Source organism: Leuciscus leuciscus (assembly GCF_965113295.1).
Source record: "Leuciscus leuciscus genome assembly, chromosome: 2".
Taxonomy (NCBI): Eukaryota; Metazoa; Chordata; class Actinopteri; order Cypriniformes; family Leuciscidae; genus Leuciscus; species Leuciscus leuciscus.
The window spans coordinates 17,817,387-17,840,815 of NC_138726.1; the positions used below are offsets into that span (position 1 = coordinate 17,817,387).

At 36.3% G+C, this 23,429-nt stretch overlaps 2 long non-coding RNA genes across 2 annotated transcripts; one reads left to right on the top strand and one right to left on the bottom strand.

The window, feature by feature from the left end:
- Window positions 1-4,243: 4,243 nt before the first annotated feature.
- On the bottom strand, window positions 4,244-6,286 carry LOC309493420. The gene is made up of 3 exons (XR_014203915.1): window positions 6,003-6,286; window positions 5,764-5,806; window positions 4,244-4,545 (listed from the first exon to the last, which is right to left on the bottom strand). It is a non-coding gene; the product is annotated as an uncharacterized lncRNA (long non-coding RNA).
- A 3,610-nt stretch (window positions 6,287-9,896) lies between these two features.
- LOC309486464 lies at window positions 9,897-13,735 on the top strand. Its single transcript, XR_014201551.1, has 3 exons — window positions 9,897-10,173; window positions 10,268-10,329; window positions 12,552-13,735. It is a non-coding gene; the product is annotated as an uncharacterized lncRNA (long non-coding RNA).
- The last annotated feature ends 9,694 nt before the right edge of the window (window positions 13,736-23,429 follow it).

Sequence of the window (23,429 nt, forward strand, 5' to 3'; positions counted from 1 at the left end):
GAAGGTGGTTTAAGGGGTTAAAATCAGGGCTGATGGAAGTGTAGGGGTTAAAGATCAGGGCTGCTTTTCCAGATAACGTTGTCTCTTTGTGCGTTACGAAGAATCTTAAGGTATAACTTAGCTAAAGGTATACCTTTTCTAGGCGTGTTCCCCGAACCATACCTTAGGAAACTGCTTAAGATATACCTTCTTACGTGCGACGTTACCAGGTGCTGTCCGTGGCGATGGTGCTGAATTAGTTGATATCGATGGCTCGAGAATCAATTATTCTCTCTCGCAGGGGCTGCTTCACTGCGTTATGTGAGCATTATGCGTTCTTTATAAAAGAAGCACTTCAGAAATAGTTGAAATTTCATTTATTAGGACTCATGGGATATTATAAAAAATAATCCAAACTATAATAGCTTATAATAGTCTAGCCTACATATTTTAAAATCGAATCATATATTGCTGCCACAATAACAGCCCATTTCAAATGCTTTCTTCTCTTTCCCATTTTTGTTCGCTGAGGTGGAGCTGCGATGAAATATTGTTCTTGTAAATACTTTCCAGCATTTCCGTAATAAAAGTGTACATCTTACGGTGCTCGGCAGTGATCAAAAATGATTTAAAGAGTGAATTTTTAATCTCTACTTGTAAACTCAGATGTGAGAAAAAACACTGACATTATGGATTCGGACAGCAATAAAATCACAGACTTACCCCTGAAAATGTTTAAAATACCGTACAAGCCCATGAGAAACAATTATCGTCCGAATAGGACTTAACTGGCAGTAGCCTATGGTTTCACTGGCCTTTAAAAGCGCTCTGCGGACGGCGCCGTCTTTTAGAACAACAATTCGCTGTATCGCTGCCATAGTTTGAGCAAACTCCCCACCACAATAATTCCATTTAAATAGACTATTAAGCCTTTAATGGTCTGCCAGCTGATGTACCTTTGGATAATATAATAAAAAATATAACAACAATCAGTGTAATGACAATTTTTATTCTTTGCATGAAAACACTTGAATTAGCCTAATTGAACACTGTCCGGGTGTATTAAAACTTCAGAATTATAATCGTATAGACCTGCAACAGTGATAAGGTAAAGCTAAGAGTAATCCAGACCAACCTTCCGAACGTATTACTTACAGAAGGTATACTTAACTAAGAACGTTTCGGGAAACGCGTATTAACGATAAGGTACAGCTTAAGGTGTAACTTAAGAACGACGTAGCGTTACGAAAGTTTTGGGAAACGCAGCCCAAGACTGATGGTATGGAGCAAATGATGTGCCATAATTTAACAAACAAATCCAGCATTTTGCAAACAAACTCGATCTACTTCGCAAAGGAAAACTCGACTCGCAAACAAACTCGATCTGCTTTGCAAAGGAAAACTCGACTCGCAAACAAACAGAAAGCAAGGTGCAAGTACAAAGGTCAGTTTGAGTGAAAATGCAGTGGAGTAACAAATATGTATTGTGTTTTACAAATATAAATAGAGAGAGTGAATTGCTAAGTGCTAATCTGTCTAGATATGTAATAAACATTTTGCTAAATAAAACTTTAAAAAGGTTAATTATATATCAAATAAGACAGAAACACACCCGTTCACCGGTCATTTTCCTCAGCTGTAGGCAATGGCAAGTTTCAAATCAGTGCTTCTCCCGGTAGACTAGCGCTAAATTAATCCCCTAGTTTAGCGCCATCTACTGTTTTAGAAGAGGAAGTTGCTCAACTGCATTTGTGAGAAAATCTGCCTGGACACATTTGTGAGAAAATCGAGCTGAGAGATCTCATAAAAAGCCAAGTGTCACACAATCATAACAGACAGAAATGCATTTGTCTGCACTAGATTTGGTATTTGTTCAAAGGTTACATGCAATTTGTAGGATGGTTTGTATTTATTTGTTAAGTATTATCTTGGCTCATTTATTTATATTTGTAAAACACAATACATATTTGTTACTCCACTGCATTTTCACTCAAACTGACCTTTGTACTTGCACATTGCTTTCTGTTTGTTTGTGAGTCGAGTTTTCCTTTGCAAAGCAGATCGAGTTTGTTTGCGAGTCGAGTTTTCCTTTGCGAAGTAGATCGAGTTTGTTTGCAAAATGCTGGATTTGTTTGTTTAATTATGGCACATAATTCGCTCCCTATGATGGTGGTTTAAGGGTTAAAGAGTAGGGGTTTCATGTATAAAACTTCCCATAGATTTCATCCTAAAAGCTAGCTTTTGCGTACGCACAAAAAAATGTTTTCTTCAAAATGATGTGAAAATCATCCTGCCCTTATCATTCACATAACACAATACATTGATTTAAATCTTGTAAAACACTTTTTGTTTGTAAAGGCAATATGCGCAAGGGGCGTCAACCATTCAACAGCATCATGCATATGTAGTGGTTCACACCTGAGGAGACAATGGGGCCCGCATACTTAATGAGCCATTCATTCAGGTGTGTCACCTATAGCGACAAGAAAGAATGCAAGACCAATATATATACAGTATATATATATATATATATATATATATATATATATATATATATATATATATATTCTACCAAATTGGTTCACAGTTGGAAGCATGTCAATTTTTTTTTTTTTTCACAAATTTTGCTTGCAAATTGTATAATATCCAAGGAAAACATGTCTATTAATTGTGCAGTTAATTCTCATACTGTATTTTCAGTTTTGGAATATGTATCCTCTCCCCAAATTTGTCAATAATAAAACACAATAAAAATTATTTAAAGAAAATGCTTATATTTACCTTTTAAAATTTGTTTACATCTACCTTGTAAATATATATTTTTTTATTAAAAAGGTTGCAATTACAACAACAATTGAAGTGTAATCTTTCTTTGTAAAAACTAAAGTATACATTTTATCATACATATTTCAAACTTCGAATATAGCCTACATTGACAAAACATACTATATTTAACATATTAGCAAAAATTGGCAAACAAAAGCTTATTTGAGGTGGCAGATATTTTACAGTAAAAATGTGTAATCTATCCAAAACTAATCAACGAAATGTTGTCTTTCATATGTCTGTAACATAGCTCTTTCGTTTTTATTATAAGGAATATAAATGTTAATTTGCAGTTTAATACGTTGCTTATACAAATACTTTTTATTTCAACATATTTCAATCGATTTTACTCAGTATAGCAAAATAGTTTGCTAAAAGCAGATCATTTATTCACACACAGAAACGCAATTCAAATTTAAACCGTCTTTTTGCGAGTTGTGGTAAACAGCGCATCTCTGCCGTTCATTCATTCACACAGAAACGCGATTTACTTGAGAATGAAAAAAAAAACTTACTACATTATTCCATCCGTTGCTCCTCGAAATACCAGCACTTCTGAGGTAAGTTTTCCATTATTATTATTCCTCACAGCGCTGCGAGACAGCCCAGGTGAAAAAAAAGTGCACTAAAATACATTTTATTTAAGTGCACTTAGTACACTTCCATAATACACTTTCATAATGTACTGAAAGTGCTCTATTTTCGACACACTTATTTTGCACTTAATATACTAAAAGCTCATCTTTAGTACTGCTTAATATAAACTTAAGATCATCTTAGTGTACTCAATTGTGCTTTTTTGAGACACACTGAAGATGAATTTAAGTGTATTTTTAATATACTATTTCATATTTTTTAAAAATGTATTTTGTTACCACTTTAAGTATAATTCAAATCATCTTTAAATACAATAATAAACTATTTAAATTATAATAATAATAATATTAAATTATATACAAATTATACTTAGAATGTATTCCTAGATTAAAAAAAGTGCACTAAAATACATTTTATTACACTTCCATAATGTACTTAAAGTGCTCTATTTTCGACACACTTATTTTGCACTTAATATACTAAAAGCTTACCTTTAGTACTGCTTAATATAAACTTAAGATCATCTTAGTGTACTCAACTGTGCTATTTTGAGACACACTGAAGATGAACTAAAATACGCTTTTAACATACTATTTAGGCTTTAATTTATTTTGTTACCCCTTTTAGTACAATTGAACCCATCTTTATTGCATTTTAAATACACTTAAATTATTTAAAATTTAAGAATATATAATATATACAAATCATATTTATGTATTGCTCACATTTTTTTATATAGTAAATCATTTCAAATATGTTTTAATACTGTGAACAGTACCTTTATAAAACAATTAAATATGTTAATGGTGTATTAAAACACATTAAAAAAAGAATTGTATAAAACACACACTTTGAAAGCTAGTAAACTTTAATGTATTACCCAGTGTACATCAGTACAGCAGCATATGTAAACTGTAAAAAAAAATACATTAACATAAAATACAGTGATCTGCAGAGGTATTATAAACAACAACAAAAAAACTAACTTCAATAAACCTAACTAGTCAATAAAGTGCAATCATTAATAGCTGCAAACAGTTACAGTACTGTTACTGATTGGTCTTTGAGTTTGCCTTATTGTTGCATTTCCTTCGAATCAGTGCTCGCACCTCAGACGTGTTGGAAATTGTTTGATCACAGTGTCTATGAAAGGGGAAAAAGATGAGTTTATTTTTATATTAAAGCAAAATTAAACTCTGTTAAAAAAGTAACTGTTCCCTATCAAAAGGGAACTTGCACTGCTTCGATGATGCTATTGGGGAACAATGTTCTCTAGGCGCCTCTTTAATTCTTCTGAGTCGCACTAGTCGTGTCATAGGCTGTCGCCAGTCAAATTCTATTGCCGAGATTGTACAGCTTTTCAAACACCGGTTTACATGGAGGGTGTTCCCCATATCGTCATCAATGCAGTGTCTCATTCCCTGTCTCAGGGAACAGAGGTCGTAACCTAGACGTTTTTTATTACAACACAGTACACTGTAAAAAAATTCTAACCTCTCCAAGTCAAAATTTTCTAGTGACGGGTCACATCAAAATTTTTTAATTGGCCCAAGTGCAATTCTTGTTGCAATAGTCTGTTAACATTGGCTCAATGAGAAATAATACGTCAGACTAATTGAAAAATTTAGATGTGATCAGTCACAAGAAATTTTTGACTTGGGGATGTAATTTTTTTTTTTACAGTGTATAATGTTTTGACATTTCCCTCTGTTGTACATAAAAGGTGAAAAAGACACTGTTAAATGTATTATAAATGCATTAAAGTATATTTGTTTTGTACTAAAAACATACTTAAGTACATATTTATTACATTTAATAGTAAGTCTTTTTCACCTAGTAAAAATGGAATTCTTTAACATAGCATGTAATTCTTAGTTCATATATTTTAACAGTAGACATTTAATATAACATGTTAATTAAGAAAAGGAGTTAATAAAATAGCTCTTGAACAACTGTGAAGTCTACATATGTCACTGTATCACAGCAAAAAAGGGCAATTTAGGCTAACCGTTTAACTGAAAAAGTATACCCAGCCAACAAGAATAATAATTAAAATGTACAACAAATGCTAATCTTGTTTTAGTCAGCCCCCTTTGACTTTGAGAGCAAAAAAAAAAAGTTATGTGCAGAAACACAAACTCTCAAACTCTTCAAAGAGTTAAGGAAATTAGAAGTAGTGCAAAATATTGTAAGCCATGACAAGTGACTTGCAGCTGTCCCAAAAAAACAATTAAATAGATTTTTACATGAATGAACACAAATTAGACTAGACTAAGAAGCTAGGAAAAAATGTTGGAAAAAAACTAGGACAAAAACTAAACAGTGAGCTATTTATTTATGCAAACAGCAACTAAAACTTACCAGTAACTTCTGATAGCAGTATCTTCATCTCTTCGAGATTCGACTTGGAAAAAATAAAAACAACACTAACAGTTACTTTTTCTATTAACGTTAGAAAAAAAATCTAAATAGGCTACTGTCATGATCACTCATTAGTTGCAAAACATTTAAGAATTCCGTTAATCTTAGAAATAAAAACTGAAATATCGTAGACTAATGAAACCTTCACGTTTGAAAAGGTTAATCGCAAAAAAACTCACCTAATCCATATCGCGTGGTTTCCTCCAAGTCCTCTAAAGAAACACGATCGCTCTAGTTTGAATTTAGACTTCTATCTCTGAATTATTACACCGTGTCCTAACTACACGCGACGCGACGCCGAAATATAATCACATTCAATGAACGCACAGCCGTCAGCAAGCTCTGAGTGAGGTGTGAGCTCATAATTACACCAGAACCAATCACAGACGTTCAACAGCTGGAACCAATCAGGATTAGTCACGTGTGTTATTAGCGTTTTTCAAATTCAAACAAGTACAACATATTTTTGGACAACATTTAAACATATTTGGAAAATGTATCTATTATGCATTTACAATAATATGATGTTGATATCCATGTGGGAATTTCAGTAGTAAAAACATCATGTAATGGACAACAGCCCTTTACAAGTAGCCTACAAACAAGTAAAAGTGAACAACATTCATTTTAAGTGCTTATTGCAATGCTTAATGATAGTAGACAAATGTTTATAATACATTAGAAGTTGGTACATTATACAAAAAAATCTAAAATATTAAAATGGTAAAATGATAAATATTACAAATATATTGCAGTAAGCCTAAGTGTTTAAAGTACTTTAAACACATTAAAAGCTTTTTATATTTTAGATTAACCATTTTAATATTTTAGATTTAGCTATGTTCTTACACAAGTTACACAAATGTATTTTAATTAAGAGCAACATAAGTATGTTTTCTTTAAATACACTAAAACTTCACACAAATGGTAGATTGTGTTAGCATATTTCTTAAAAATGTAACTAAGCATATTTATTAACAATGTACTTGTAGTGCTTTTTTTTTAGAAATATATTAAAAGTATGCTTGTGTTTAGCATATTTCTTAAAAGTATAATTAAGCATATATTTATTACCAATGTACCTTTAGTGCATTTGTTAGAAATATATTAAAAGTATGCCTGTGTTTAGCATATTTATTGAAAGTATAATTAATCATATATTTATTACCAATGTACTTGTAGTGCATTTGTTAGAAATATATTAAAATTATGCTTGTGTTTAGCATATTTATTTAAAGTATAATTAAGCATATATTTATTACCAATGTATTTCTAGTATACTTTTTAGAAATATATTAAAATACAATTCAATGTATTTTTTATGCACTTCAAATAAGCATGTTGGTAATACAAATGTATTATACTATTTGTATTTCAAGTATATTTTTAATACATTTAATACTATGTCTTTTTCACCTGGGAGTACCTTATACACTTAAAATTAATTTAAAGAATTAGTAATATTTAGTTTATTTTTATAAAGTGTACTTAAATACTACTTTTGGGAAAATTAAATTTTTGACTATTACATTTTGAATATATTTTAAGTAAAATCAATTTAATTTAAACTTATAATAGCTATCTAAAAGTGCACTAACAATGAACTATTTTTAATGTGTTAAAAATGTACTTGTAAGAAATACACTAATAAAACACTTCTGTGTATTTTTTCAATAGTATATCTTTTTTCTTATGCACTAAAAATACATTTAAAATATCAATGTTATTTAGTATACTTTTGCAATTACACTTAAGTACTACTTAAGTAAAAATATACTTTTAATTAGTGTATTTATAGTGTATAATTTTTTTTACTTTTCTTTAGCACAAAAAATAGGAATGTACTACAAATGTACTTTCTTGTATTTAAGTGTTTTTTTAGTGCACTCAAGTACACTTTATTTTCACCTGGGAGTGTAGACAACTACACTTATCTGAATAAACTTGATGTGTTTTCTCGAGCTGATATGGGGGCGTTCACAGTTTGTATGGGATCGTCTCAGTCATTTGCGTTTGAATAGCGCGCGCTCTCCGTGGGCGGGGCCGATTATAACGTAATGAGATGAGATGAGCTCGACTGGAATCGCTCTCTTTTAATACAGATTTCACAAGATGAGAATATTTGTTTTTTATATAAATTACTTCATTTAAAAGAAGAGAATTCAAGCTTCATGCCCGTGTGTCTGTATGCCTGTTTGACTGAGTATTCGCTCAGTTATTGTTCATTTTCGGACGCGTTTCAGAATGGACTTCACTGGCAGAGAGAAGGCAGAACTCGCTTCGTGTTTATTTTTCTTTATTTGGCAAAAAGCACAACACTTTGTTTTTATTGTGAGTATACACAAAAATAATACACATTTAACAGAATCGATTGATGTATGAAACTCCTATGGAAAGTCAAAGTCAACAGAGTATTTATGAGTTTCTTTTACATTGATAAAAAAAAAGCGAGCTGGTATCGCCGGCGATACCGTAGACCTCAGGGGGTTAAGAGATATGAGTGATGCAATACCAAAATATTAGGCTGTCTAAAATAGGCGGAAATTAATCTGCACGCAAACAAAATCGGCGGTCGCGTTGAGCCTTTTGACAAGAGAAAAGGCTTCAATAGTTAATCAAAGCTAATGACCGTGGTTACATACATCTTCCTAAACTCCATTTTAAAGGTTTAAGAGCTATAAGTGAAGCAGAACAAAAAATGATGAGCTGACTAACGTTGTCTCATAGGTGGAAATTTGCCTAATCTGCACGCAAACTTACCTCCGTGGCTCACGGGCTTCCTTCTGCACCGAAGCATTACAGCTATCGATTTTTAACAAAACAAGCCAACTCAAATGTATCTAACCTAACTATTTTCACTCGTTATTGTCTAAAAAATACTGTTTTTAAAAAAAAAATTAATTAAAATTAATTAAAAAAAATTTAATACTGTGAAGCTGCTTTGATACAATCTGTATTGTGAAAAGCGCTATACAAATAAACTTGACTTGACTTGACTTAAAAAACAGACAGAGTTATGCAAAAATAGGCTTAACTTACTGGCACCAGTAGACAGACCCTTTTTCTCCCATAAATAAAACCTGCTACTTGGGGTATTTTACATGCACAGTGCCAACTTCGAGTCAGTAAAATAATAATAAAAACAATCATTTAAAGCTGGTATCCAAAACATTTAATTCAATTCAAGTATTAGGCTATATTAGATACATTTTAAAACTTCAATGCACAAGTATAATAAGCCTAATAATAAGCCTAGTAATACGTAGACATTTAAAATGCATCAATAACTGATATCATAGTTTAACACAGATAAAATCAGAGTTAAGGCTTGCTTTACGTGTTGCTTGACGAGGGTTTCTTAATCGTTGCGAGTTTCAATCCTGAGGAGACAAAATGCAGCGAGGCTCCCGCCCCCCGCGGAGTGAAGAAGAGGTGGAGTTACGAGGATTCTCAGACAGTTGAAGTGTCCAATGGAGTTACGAGATTTGCTCTCAAGCTATTTTCAACACTTTAGATTGGTTAATAATTTGTAAAAATAACAGAACCACGTGGGGACTGACCAAATAGCATCGATTTGTGAAAAAATATGAAATTGACCAAATTTGGACATACGAGGTTTCCGCCCGACAGCGACGATATACTGTATATGCACGTCCACGTGATAACACTTTTAATGGTAAGCTAATGCATTAGAAAAATATGAGATACAGATAATAATGCCATTTATGCCGTCATATTACATTTCTAAAATCATTCGGTATCTTTGTCTTGTTTAATAAATACTATATCAAAATATCTGTAAAAGTCATATAAAATACTTAAAAAAAAAAAAAAAAAAATTCAGAGAAGAGTTATTCTCATTCTTTTACACTGGCCAAATGGTATTTTTAATTGTTTTAAAAGATTAAAATGTATGTTATTTTGCCTACAAGGTTAACATAATATTTTAGGATGTTTATACAGTGTATTTTTAATGAAAACAGATAAGCCTACTTATTGTTTTGCAGTGTAAATTATCTGACTCTGCATCACTGACAAAACATTTTTTGGAAATGTGCAAATCTTACTGTAACCCTGTTAATTTTCCCCCAATAAAGCCCTGTAATGATCTTTAATGCAAACACTTAAAACAAGTGCAATATCTAGTTCGCCACTAGGTGGCAGTGCACAATGAAACGTTCTTCTTCTGCTGTTTCCTGGCATTCGTTTTGCCTTGGAAGAAGCCTGAAAAACGGGAGCTCGAGCAGAAGTAAATATTACGATTAAAATTGATTTAGAAGCTGAAATATATCCTCGAGGTTGAACTGCATTGAACATTATACGACACCTGTTGTAAACAAAGTTATCTCGGTGAGTGAAAACTATCATTTTGTGTTGATTAGCTTGAAGCTAAAATGGTGAAATGACTAAAAAGTTTACATTTCAACGTTACAGTGGATTACAGTGGATTAAAAACCAGTCTGCCTATCTACAATAGCAGTGGATGTTACCCTACAGGTACATTTTGTTGTGTATTCTAATTTTGGTACAATGAAAAATGCATTTTGAAAGGAAATGATTTTATTTTGAGTCAAGTATGTCAATTTTGAGTTACTTTGCTATACTGTACTTTTTGTTTGTCCAATTCCATTTTATTGATTTTAATTTTAAGTTGTATTATTGAACATATCGTCGCTGCCCGATGAAACTCACGTATGTCCAAAACGGTTACTTTTCAGGAAGTGAAAAAAACACCGTAATTTCAAAAGCAGTTGAACGTAGCATTGTCATACTTGGTACGGCATCTTTAAATGTAACCATATTCTTGCCAGTGTAATGATATAATCCACATTTGACCAAAATCGAGTTTAAATGGACATACGTGCATATTTTACAGTAACGGTGGTCGATACGCGTTCTTCCGATCATTAATTAGAATGGCCAAGTCGCGTTTCATATTGACAGATGAATAGGCTACGCTCAGTTTATTAAATAGCCTACGTCTCAGTTTATTAAATGTCTCTTGCAAACTATGAAGGGACAATGAATCAACACTCATTGCTGGGCCGGCGCGTCCATATAGGCGAACTAGGCAATTGCCTAGAGCGGCACTTTTGTAAGGGCAGCAAAATGTGTGCCAACCGGGAATGAACAATTCACAAAATAGGCTAGGCTATATGATCATATAATCATACATAATCAGAGAGCCTTTTTCTTTTCGTTTTGAATTATTTCGTTTAAAGACTTTTCAAGCTTTGTGTATTTGATGTATTTCTCATGTCTGTGTGAGGCATACACTGAGTTTCGTTAAGTTAGGATGAGATGCGCTCCAGTTAACGTGCAATGCAAGTGACCGCGCGGGCGCCTCCATGATTATATTGTCTGCTATATATTTGCTTCTTATTTATTAAATCCACTCCAGGCAATTGGTTGATGAAAAATTTATTAAAATTAAGATACAATTTATACAAAACGAAATTCACTTTAAAGAAAGGTTTTCTACAAAACCAAACTTAATGAAGTGGTCAAAATCATGTTTGACCCGTCTCAAATTGTGCATCCTATTACTCGTGCTGTTCACTTTTCATACTTTTAACAGTATAGTAGACCTACAGACTCTATTTGTACAAATTGCTGCACATTCATTTAATTCTGCATTTTGCACACACAAGTTGAAAGGCTTCAAATCAAGTTCACGGATAATTGTGCGTGCATTTATTAATCATTATGATACTAAAATCATAACAAAGTAGGCTATGCTATGTACAAAAAAATACAGCCATTTCAGTTTTTTTCTTTAAAACAAAAAAACAAGCTGCACCCTTTTTTTTACATTTCATCTTTCATTCCGAAATAGAATAATGAATGAACGAAAAAGTACACGGACCCAACATGTAGGCTATTAGCCTTTTTACCCATTATCAATCTAAATTAATCTCGTTTTTAATTTAACTTAATTTAGTTTTTCTTTAGGCTATTTAAATTTAGTTTTTCTTTATTTAAATTTCGGGTTTTTCTTTATTTAATTTTCGTTTTTTCTTTATTTAAATGTCATTTTTCTTTATTTAAATTTCGTTTTTTCTTTATTTAAATTTCATTTTTCGTTTTTTAAATTTAGTTTTTTTCTTTATTTAAATTTAGTTTTTCTTTATTTAAAATTAGTTATTCTTTATTTAAATCTACCCTTTACTGTGTCAGTAATTTATTAGTCAGGAAAATATTAGACTACCTTAAAAGTATTGCTTAAGTTAACAGACCCGTGCGTGAACATCTCCACAATAAAAAGTGACAATTACTTCGTCTAGACCATTTACCGGTAAATAACAGTTGTGAATATATTGCGAATATATAATAAACTTGAACAGTTGTCAAAAACAAACGTTTGCTGATACTTTACCTCACAGAGTTATTCGGCTATCCAATGCTGAGCTTCCAGAGACGCTTAGACCGGCGAGATGCCTCCACAGGGCGGGAGATACGCGGCGTGATTGACAGCTTTGACACCAAATGGATATACGTGAAAATCAGATGACATGATTTCACAACTTTTCATTGGTCATTTAGATATGTGAAGCATACTGTATACGGAAATGAACCTGGACATTCTATCCGTCGAAAAATCTCAAAATCGGCAAAATGGACATACGCGGTTTTCATCGGACAGCGACGATATGGATTTTTAAATGATGAAAAGATGAAAAAGGACATTTAGTTGAACATTGGTTAATTTTCTGCACATTTTTGTGTAGACTGTTTTTTTTTTTTTGGCTTCTTCTGGTCCCGGATCCCTGATGTTCTTTCCATAGAAGGTGGATTCTTCTCTGTTCGCCCTGGTGCCTGGTTCCTTGGTCCACTGCCTCAACTAACAGCGCTGCAACGGTCCCATTGGGTGGTTTGATATGGATGCTCAGCATTGAAGGGGTAGTTGGACAGTTGAAATATTTGAGTGCACTCAAGGGTAACTATTTTTCTTTCGAAAGATTTTCCTTTTGTTTTGTTTCATGAGATCTCAAAAGTTGTGGCCGATTTGTGAATATTAATGGTACTAAAGCTGTGTGAACTGAACTAAATATTGAATTTTGAATAAGAAAATAAGGAAAATAATTAATAAGAACTTCAATCAAACTTTAATCTGTTGACCTGTGCTTCATTTGGGGTGGAATCTGTGAGTTTTGGACCAGATGATTAGTACATAACCAACCTCCTCATCGAATCTAGATTTAGATAACTCCTACAATAGATTCTTAGTCTGCTTATAAGCAGAACTATCACTGTAGGGTTACATTACCATTTCCTCAAATTCTATCCTTCAAATACAATGGTATTTTTCATAATGTTGTGAAGATCACATAAGTTATCAATAGGCTACTGTCTGCCGGCACACCTCCGTACAGCAGTTGTTGTAAAGTATTGTCATCGGACCTATTCAAACTGACTAATAGACTGTACTGCGATCGAACTAATCCAGCAGTGTCTGCCATAATATCAGTCAAGTGTGCATCATTGATTATTGTTCTCGCGATAAATATTTTCTCAGAACGTCTCAGTTACGTATGTAACCCTCGTTCCCTGAGTAGGGAACGGAGACATTACGTCATGACGACGAATGGGGTTTCGCTTAGAAAGCCTCTCACCTTCGAGAATACAAAACGAGCCAATGGCAAGAAAATGCCATGGGGCTGCGGAATTTGCATAGCGTAACTCCGCCCTACCTTGTGGGTATATAAGGAAGTACGCTGGCAACATGCAGATATGTTTCTTCGCTGAGAAGCCGAGACTGAACTCCGGCATTCCAGCGGTACAGCGGAAGTGGCAGGGAGACGTAACGTCTCCGTTCCCTACTCAGGGAACGAGGGTTACATACGTAACCGAGACGTTCCCTTTCGTGGTCACTATGAGTTACGTTGTGACGACGAATGGGGTTCCGAGTCTAATCACGCCACCTTAATACTTAAGAATACACATATGACCCAAGAGGGGGCTGCATATGGAGAAAACACTGGGGTGTCTAGCCCGGAGGGTGGAATGTTTCAACACCAGGGGGGACAAGGTGGCTTGCCAAGGGAAAGACACATACTCAGAGAGGCTTACAGTGGAAATACACATGTGGGGGTCGCCCAGAGGGGGAACCATGCACATGGTGGCACCTAGCCAATCGCGAAAGCTGCCGGTGGCATAACTCTGGCATTGACGTCAACAGTGCTGGAGGAACTCAGGGCTTCTCGGGGAGGCTCACCTGAGAAGAATATTGCGCGTATCCAGTCCGTGGAGTGGAATGGCGAGCAAGTGAAGACACCTGAGCAGATCCTAGTACCGGCTGGTTGAAGTGAGTACATGAGAGGACACTGGCTCCACTTGGAGATTGTAGCATCTCGCGAATGTGTAGGGTATCGCCCAGCCTGCAGCTCTGCAGATGTCTGTTATACCCCTTTTCCACCAACAAGAACCGGGTGCTGGTTCAGAGCTAGAGCTATTGCCAGTTCGGAGTTGGTTCGACTGACGAGCTTACTAAGAACCGGTTTGCGTTTCCACCGGCCAGAGAGCCACAACAGAGCTATATCTTACGTCACTGCATACGTATCATGTTGCCCAGCAACGTGCGTGCGGCAGCGCCAAACACAAACACACCAGACTTGTTCGAGATGCATCGGCTTCTCGCAGAACGATCAGCACATGAAATCAAAGCACTGCGAAAGCGATCAAAAAGCACAAGGAGTCGTATGATCTCCAAACACTCCCGCAGCTCTGATCGGTCCACGCTGCTCCGATGCATCTCGAACAAGGCATCAACAATAATAGACGTTGCGTTACTATGGATGCTCATGGGTTTGCGAAAATAAATCGGCATCCAAACACGGCGAATCCAACGCGTTCGTGCAGCTCGCCGTAACTTACACAGACGGATATTATAATCGAGCTGCTATTAGCTCGACTAGCTGCTATTTAAAAATGGCGGTCACAAGTTTCTCTTCAGTCTTTTGGCCACGGTAACCCCGCCCCCAGCCTCTGACGCAAGCGGTTCTTTCTTGGCTCCGTTCTAGACCCTGCAATGATTTGGTGCTACTTAAGAACCAGTTTTACTGGTTCGGAGCTGGTGCTTTGGCGGTGGAAAAACAAAGAACCGATTTGAAACTAGGCTCTGGCTCCGAACCAGCACCAGCTCTGCCTTGGTGGAAAAGGGGTATTCGTGAGGTGCCATGCGCTAGAGCCCAAGAGGAGGCCACACTCCGGGTGGAGTGGGCCTTCACACCAAGGGGGCACGGTCGACCTTGCTGCTGGTATGCCAAGCAATGGCGTCCACTATCCAGTGAGAGAGCCTTTCCCTTCAGCTTCCCACCATAACAGACAAAGAGCTGATCTGAGGTCCTGAAACAGTGCGTTCTGTCTACGTAAGCACGGAGGGCGTGTACTGGACAGAGCAGTGCCAAGGCTGGGTCTGCCTCCTCCAAGGGCAGTGCTTGCAGGTTCACCACCTGATCTCGAAAGGGAGTGGTGGAAACCTTGGGCATATATCCAGGCCGGGGTCTCAGGATCACGTGAGAGCAGGCCGGCCCGAATTCCAGGCACGCTTCATCAACAGAAAATGCCTGCAGGTCCCCTACCCTCTTTACCCTCTGAGGTCTGAGCTGTTTTCTGGGCTCTGGAGGTGTTCTGACATGCTCTGACATTTGTGTTTTTTTCTGTTACTAGTGACATTTTCATGGCTAAAGTCTAATTACACTGTATTCAGCACAAACTCTACTACAATAATATATCAGCAGCATGTATGTAAAAGTTTGTAGTTTTGAGATAATGACATTAATGCGTGGTTTATGAAAATACAAAAAAAAATTCTCACTGAAATAAGGCCATGAAACCCATACTGATTATTTCTTCACAAGACTTTTGAAAATTGTATGACATAGCCTTAGTGCTGGGGTAAACGATTATTAATTAAACGATTAGTCGGGCGATTATTTTATCGATTAGTCGACTAATCTAACGACTAATTGGAATTATGTATCCTGTCTGTTATTCGCATATCTCTGTCGAGCCGTTACTCCGATGGATTTCAAACTCGACAGCTGTCTGGGCACGAGTAAGTGCAGTGCCAAGTTTGACGTTGTTTGGATGAGAAATGCAAAAGATATGTTAAATATATTGGTAAAAGAAGCACTTAGAAGGTTGTGGTTTAAAAATAAACATTCTGACATAAACACACTGTCAGTTACAATGTTTACTTCTGAATAATATAGTATAAATGTGATAAATCCTTTTTTTTTCATGCAATTAATCCATTGAATCAATATAAAAGTTAATTTTCACATTGAAACTGTTGAAAATACACAACAAAGTAAGTTGATCCACATATGACAGCCTCTGAACTCGGTCAATACTAATCTGGACTAAACATAGGCTACATCAGCCATCGCTAGAAATACCTTCTGAACGACGGCGACCTTCTTTTTTGACGGCGATCAGCTGTAAAATGGCTTAGGTCCTGCTCGGTTTTCGTTGACTTTGAGTACAAGAATTGAAAGTTTTTTAAAAGGTCCCCTGGGGTTAACGTGTCAGCATTCGACAGAAGTTTGACGCTGTCGTGTGAGAACAAGCATCAGTCGGCATTTCTCTTCCTCCCGCGTGCCTCATCTTCTTAATCTCCTCACGTAAATGATTAGATTTCGATGGCTTACGTTTCTTCCCTACGGCAGAATCCACCACAGGTTCATCAATGTATTATTTTTTTTGTTTGTTTGTTGATCAAAAAGTGCAAAGTAGATAAGGAAAACTAGGATGCCGGGTGTCAGAGCGCCACCGTTACTGTTTACAATGCGTGGAATGGTGCGCTGTGATTGGTTGAGCGGATTTGTGGCATTCTGCAGAGAAAGGAGACGTGTGTGTGTGGCGAGCTGTACCTCCGGGAATGGTGCAAAAAAAATAAATAGATAATAAATAAAGAAGCGTCGACGCAAAAAATATGACGTCGACGCGTCGACGCCATCGACGCACCGCTACAGCTCTACATAGCCTAGAATATTTGCTCCAAAACTATGTGAAAATCACCCTGACTGCTCATTCAGATAAAACAATATATTGATTTAAAATTTCTAAGACGTGTTTTGTGTGACAAAGCCATATGCGAAGAGGCGTGATCATCTCATTAATATGTAAGCTTTTCACACCTGAGAAAGACAAAGACACTCCCCTAACTGCCCTATTAGGAGCGATCAGGCCCTGTCATTCAGAGCAACCTTGCACAAAGAATGAGGAGATTTAAAAAAGAATGGCTTTTAGATTGTTTGGATTTATTTACAACACAACACAATCCAAAAATACAAATAACAAAAGAGCACATTGAAAACAATGATCCAAAGACAGAGACCTTTGTGCCATTCCTAAAAACATTGTACATACCTTTCATTTCCAAGGTGTTTGATTTTCACTTTACCATGTTCATGTACAGAGACTCATGTGAATGTTGAAGTCAGCAGGACTCAGTTGCATCTGGTCCCTGAAAGAAAAAAAAAAAGAAAAAACTGTGAACATACTGATATCAAGAGAAACTATAGGGCTGCACGATTTTGGGAATAGATTTTAGATTTTTCTGGTTAAAATTTATTAAAAAAATTCACAGAATACACACACACACGTTTCCAACAATATATAATGAACACCAGGTTGGTTGTGCCTTGTAGGCATAGGCTACGCAGTGCTGCATAAAATAATAATAACAATAAATTAAATCTTCCAAAAGATTTCAAGAACAACTACGCTAGAGAAAAATATATTGATTATCATATGTTACTTCAAATGTTTCCATTCGTTATGATGATATGAAATGAGATAATAGTAAAAACATAAAGCCTAATGTTTGGTGCATTTTTCCTTTCAAACGCAATCGCGCTCCAAAATATGATACATTAAAACCCACAGCGCGCTCCAAAATATGATACTCAAACCCACAGCGTGCTCCAAAATATGATACATTCAAACGCCATCGCGCTCCAAAATATTAAACATTATGGTTATACATATCTATGTTTGAGCAGATATCCACAAACAGTATTTAACAGGAAACACGGGTCTAAATAGTATAATATTCACCATATATCTAGCAACAGTTCAACTGCAATGTGAAGTTTATGCAACAATACCATAAACTAATAAGTACGAATTTCTTACCTTACATCTTTCTTGTCTTCAAATCGCGTTCTTCTTCTTCTGGGGGTAAATCCAATGTAAGCTCAGACGTGTCTTCCAAACTCGACGAAAAGCAGAGACTTGTGAAGTTTTTTGTTGTTTTGTGTTTGAGGTAACGAGGGCGTTCGCGTTCCATGTGGAGATTTGCATGTGAATCTCTTTTGCGCGAGTTGGCGTGTCGAATTAAAAAGTAATTAGCAAGCGTTTGAGATACTGGACATCCTGTTGGTTTTATACAAATTACTTAAACAGAGAATATTTGTTTTCAGTTTGAATCCGATCATTTAAAAGTACACACTTAAATGTGTATAAAGGTATATGGCTCATAAATGTGTGAGAAGTATTCGCTGAGTTTTGATTCAGTTTATAGACGTGCTCAAGAAAAAAAAAGTTCACCGCGACGGAGAGGCAGAACGCACACCCTGTTTATTTTCTTTATTTTACAAAAGCACAATGTTTTGATTTGATTGTAAGTGGACACATACAAAAGTAGAAATATCACAGATTATTTTTTTATATTTCTTTTTTCTGTATAACCATAAATGACGGAGTAATTTAAGTTTATGTTGCTGCTATGTGAAAAAAATCCAGCAAAACGCGTCGGCGCGTTTCTCGACCTCAGAGGGTTAATGGAGGCCAATGCAACCAGGGGCCTGTTTCAGAAAGGAGGTTAAGTGAAAACTCTGAGTATGTTAACCCTAAAATGAGGGAAACTCTGAGTTTTCTGTTTCAGAATGGGAGGTATGTTAAACCTGAGAAAGCAGAGTAAGTCAAGCCTGTTTCAGAAAGAGAGGTAACTTATACTCCGAGTCAGTTACCATGGTAACTTACTCTGTGAACCTAACCTGGTCGGGAGCAGGTTTTCTTCAGTAAACCCAGAGTTTTTTTCGGTCTCCTCCCCTTTTTAAAGTGGAAGTGGTGTTTAAACACCTCATTCATTCTTTCAGTACATTTTTATTAATAAAATTAATCTTTTATTAATAAATAAAAAAAAATAAAAAAAAAAAATATATATATATATATATATATATATTTTTTTTTTTAAATAAGATGAAGTCTATATAACTCCTTTACTGGCAACTGAAAACACAGTAGTAGATTAGAGTTACATAATGTAGTTCTAAACAAATTCTACAGAATTAAACTGTGGCATTTACTGGAAATCACTGAACGTGTTCATCTGTGCACCAGAAGTTGATGGACCGTCCTCCTGCTGTTCTTCCACACTCTGGGGGCGCAGGGAGAGATAAGAATACCCGTTTATACTTAGATTTAAACTTAGATTCTATAGGCTACTCCACATAAAAATGTGAAAAAATCTGAATGTGTAGATTGTTTGATGTGTAGACACATAATATTAACATTACCTCTGTAGGCCTCTCTGTGGCAGCAGAAACTCTTTATCCCCATGTGATGAGCATTTGGTTGAGTACACTTTATAACACTATTTGTCATAATTTCTGGTGTATTGAGTAGGCGACTTACAACTGCCTGGGGTTATGTTGGGACAGGAGGCTCCAAAAGACAGATATTACCATCAGAATCTATTGGGACCAACAAAAATCCTAACCCAAAGTAAAATAAATGGAAATCTCAAAAATAGCCTATATAAAAAATAACACATATGTAAACCTCTTACATTTTATGAAGGCCCTTGGATCTTTGGGACTGGCTCTGAAGTCCGTCCAGGAATTCCCTCAGCCAAAAATGCTGCTGCACTGCTAGACACTGGATGCTATTTAGTTATTTAATATGTCAAATGTTTGTAAAGTCAGGTAGCCTACACCCATACTATGCTCAAGCCTTACTTGACTGAATTATGTTTTTATATTAACATTTCAGCTGCTGCCATGTTCTTTTAATGCCTGCAGGATTGCACCTACATGAAAATTAAAATTAGGTTGAATAACATACTGTTCTTCCAGTTTCACCTCTGATATTATAACAGTTGGGCAAGTTACTTGTATTACTAACTACAAATGACATCTTCAACAGTGTAATTAGATTAATGTAATAATGACTATCTTTAGAAATTATTGGTCTACTTATTACTAATTACTAAATCCCATGTCAACCTTAAACACTTGAACAATACAAGGAGAGACAAACAGCACTTTTAATGCTTTCAAATAAACAATTGCATGAATTATTCTTGAATTGACCAAAGTGTGTAGAGGGAGAAGGTTACATTAAAAATATAACTTTTAAAAATGTATGTTAAATAGCCTATACAGAATTGTTCTATAGTCTAATACAATTACATCAGATTAAACTTTAAATTACAGAAGAATTAAGAGTAATCCCTTTAATTAAATTACAGTATTTAGATTACTTGGTAATTAATTACACCCATCACTGTATAACAGTAATTAAAATGTGAAGAAATATGAAGACCTCTTTTTGTCTGGCGCTGTTGCCATGGTGACTCGTAATATCTGTGCTCCATTGATAATGTCTTTTTATAGTTGTGGTGCACGCGCTTATCTCAGAGTCAGTCAACTCAGAGTTGATTGAACTAACTCATTTCAGCTGTTCTGTAACCGAAAACTCAGAGTTTTCCATCTCAGGGTAAGTCAACTCAGAGTTCAAGTTTTAACTCAGAGTTGGTTGAACCTCCTTATTGAAACAGGCCCCAGGAGCGCTGTCTTAATTGACATGAACTTATGCTCCACTGATTGCAGAGGCTCAAAGGCAGCACTCTGCAGGGGAGTTAAAACCACTGAGAGGTCCCAAGAGGGAACGAGAGGAGGGAGAGGAGGATTCAGTCTCCTCGCTCCTCTCAGGAACCTGATGACCAGGTCGTGCTTTCCCATGGACTTACCCTCGACTGCGTCGTGATGTGCGGTGATAGCGGCAACATACACTTTCAGGGTGGAGGGAGACAGCCTTCGCGCCAACCCTTCTTGCAGGAAGGAAAGCACGACACTGATCGGGCACTTTCAGGGGTCTTCTCAGCGAGAAGAGCACCAGGTGATGAAGAGGTTCCACTTCAATGCGTAGTGGTAGGTAGGGTACTCAAACCTGCCTCATCCCGTCCAGGAGCCACTGTGCAAGAAGGCTCACTGGGGGAAACGCATACTTCAGGGTTTCCGCGGGGTTGTAAAAGGTAGTAAATTAAATTATGCCAAATTAAGGCCAGTAAAAAGTAGTAAACGTCATCTGACGAGGTAGTAAATTTTCGAAGCCCCATCTAACTGGGTCTATATCATGGGTGTCCAAACTTCGGCCCGCGGTCCAGTTTTTATTGGCCCGCAGCCAGGGTCCGAAATTAACACCCGCCAAGTGCGGTTAGATTTTCCGTTTGGCGAGTAAATCTTAAAAGGCTATCCGCCACACTGGCGGGTGAATGTTCATCATACCAAAATAGTAATAAAAAAATAATACAATTGCCTTTTGTAATGTTATGATGCCTGGAAATTAGTTAAAATCTCCTGCGAATCTAGAGCGAGCGAGCGAGCGAGCAAAAGCGCGCATGCAAACCGTGTAGCGCACGGCAGAGAGGGAGAGACCTTGCGTGTGTGTGTGTGTGTCTCTCTCTCTCATGCAGTGGTGACGCGTTCATATAAACGGCACCTAAACGCTGTAAAAAAAAATATTATGACATTTTAATTGTTTATTAATAAACAAGTGTTTCTGTGTCGGCTGCAAAGATGAAGTTGACACTGACTCGCGATCTTCGCAGCAGTGAACGCGCCGGAGAAAAATGCATTTCTTACGGATTAGCCTATAGCCTACTTTTATGTAGTTTTGAATGGTTCTGTTTAAAAGTATAAATTTCAAGCTTTCTGTAGATATAGGATATTTCTAATTTGTTTAGGTCTGTGAGGCGAGTAGCCTAGGCTACCTATACGCTGAGTTTCGATTATACAAAATAATGAAACATGGATTAAAATTAAGATAAAATTAATACAAAACGAAATTCGTTTCAAAGAGAGGCTTTGTATTTTCTGTTTGATGTCTCTGTGAAAGTTTTAAAAGCAACCTTAATGGAGAACGAACGGTTAGGCTACATAACATGTTTTTTTTCCTCAAATGCAAACACGAAATAAAAGACAAAATACTTTTTAAAAAGACAATTTTGGGGGGGGAAATATGGATTTATAGCTTTTGAAAATAAAATATGGATGGATTAATAGTGTTTTGGAAAAAAATATGAATGGATTTATAGCGTTTTGGAAAAAAATCTGGATGGATTTATAGCGTTTTGAAAAAAAATCTGGATGGATTTATAGCGTTTTGAAAAAAAATCTGGATGGATTAATAGCGTTTTGAAAAAAAATATGGATGGATTTATAGCGTTTTGGAAAAAAATATGGATGGATTTATAGCGTTTTGGGAAAAAATATGGATGGATTTATAGCGTTTTGGAAAAAAATATGGATGGATTTATAGCGTTTTATAGCCAGGTTGTAAAAATACAGTATTGTGTATTGTGTCAATATGTCACCTCTAGTGTGTGGCCCGGCCCTTTGTTTATTTTTCTGTATTTGGCCCTCACTAAAAAAAGTTTGGACACCCCTGGTCTATATGGTTTTAAATTAGGGTAACTTACGTGTGCAGGCCTATTTCCTTACTAAACTTCCATGAATTTATTTTTGAGTTGGACCCAAAGACAGAGGTTTAAGTCTCTCTGGTTCTCTATCTCTCCCTCCCAGTGTTGAAATTAAGTTATAATTGCCTCATTAAATTGTGATTAAATATGTTATTAATTCATTTTGGAAAGATATTTCATGTCTTTACTTGTCACTTTACTTAACACTTAACACTGCTACAGTTGAAGTTTGAAGCCGTGTTGGTAGTAAAAATATTGTGTTGGTAGTAAAATAGGTGGTAAAAAGGTAGTAAATTCAATTTAAGAATCTCTGTATAAACCCTGTACTTGCAGAGGCCCCGCGGCCAGCTGTGCACCAATGTGTCCATGCAGAGCGTGTCCTCGGTCAGTGAGTAAAACAGGTCGCAATGGGACGAGTCGTGGGAGGCAAACAGGTCTAACTGCATGTCCCCGAACTGATCCCAAATCAGCTGAACTGTCTGGGGATGGAGTCTCCATTCTCCAGGGAGAGGCTGAAGCCGTAAGAGCTCATCAGCTGCACAGTTCAGGTCTCCCGGGATAAAATGGCTTGAAGCAACCTCAGATGCTTCTGACTCCATAGGAGGAGGTGGCGAGCGAGTTGCGACATATGGCGTAGTATTGTCTGATCGGACTAGTACGTCCTGGTGCATAGAAGCAGTGCTGAATTGAGACGTACTGCCAGAAACTCGAGGCAATTGACATGCCAAAGGCGCTGGGGTCCTGTCCAGGGGCCCGCGGCAGCATGTCCATCGCACATGGCACCCCCTCCCATGGTGGAGGCATCTGTTGAGACAACAACATGCCTGGAAACTCGTTCTAAGGGAACTCCGGCCCATAGAAAGCTGAGGTTCGACCACGGGGTGAAGGTCTGACG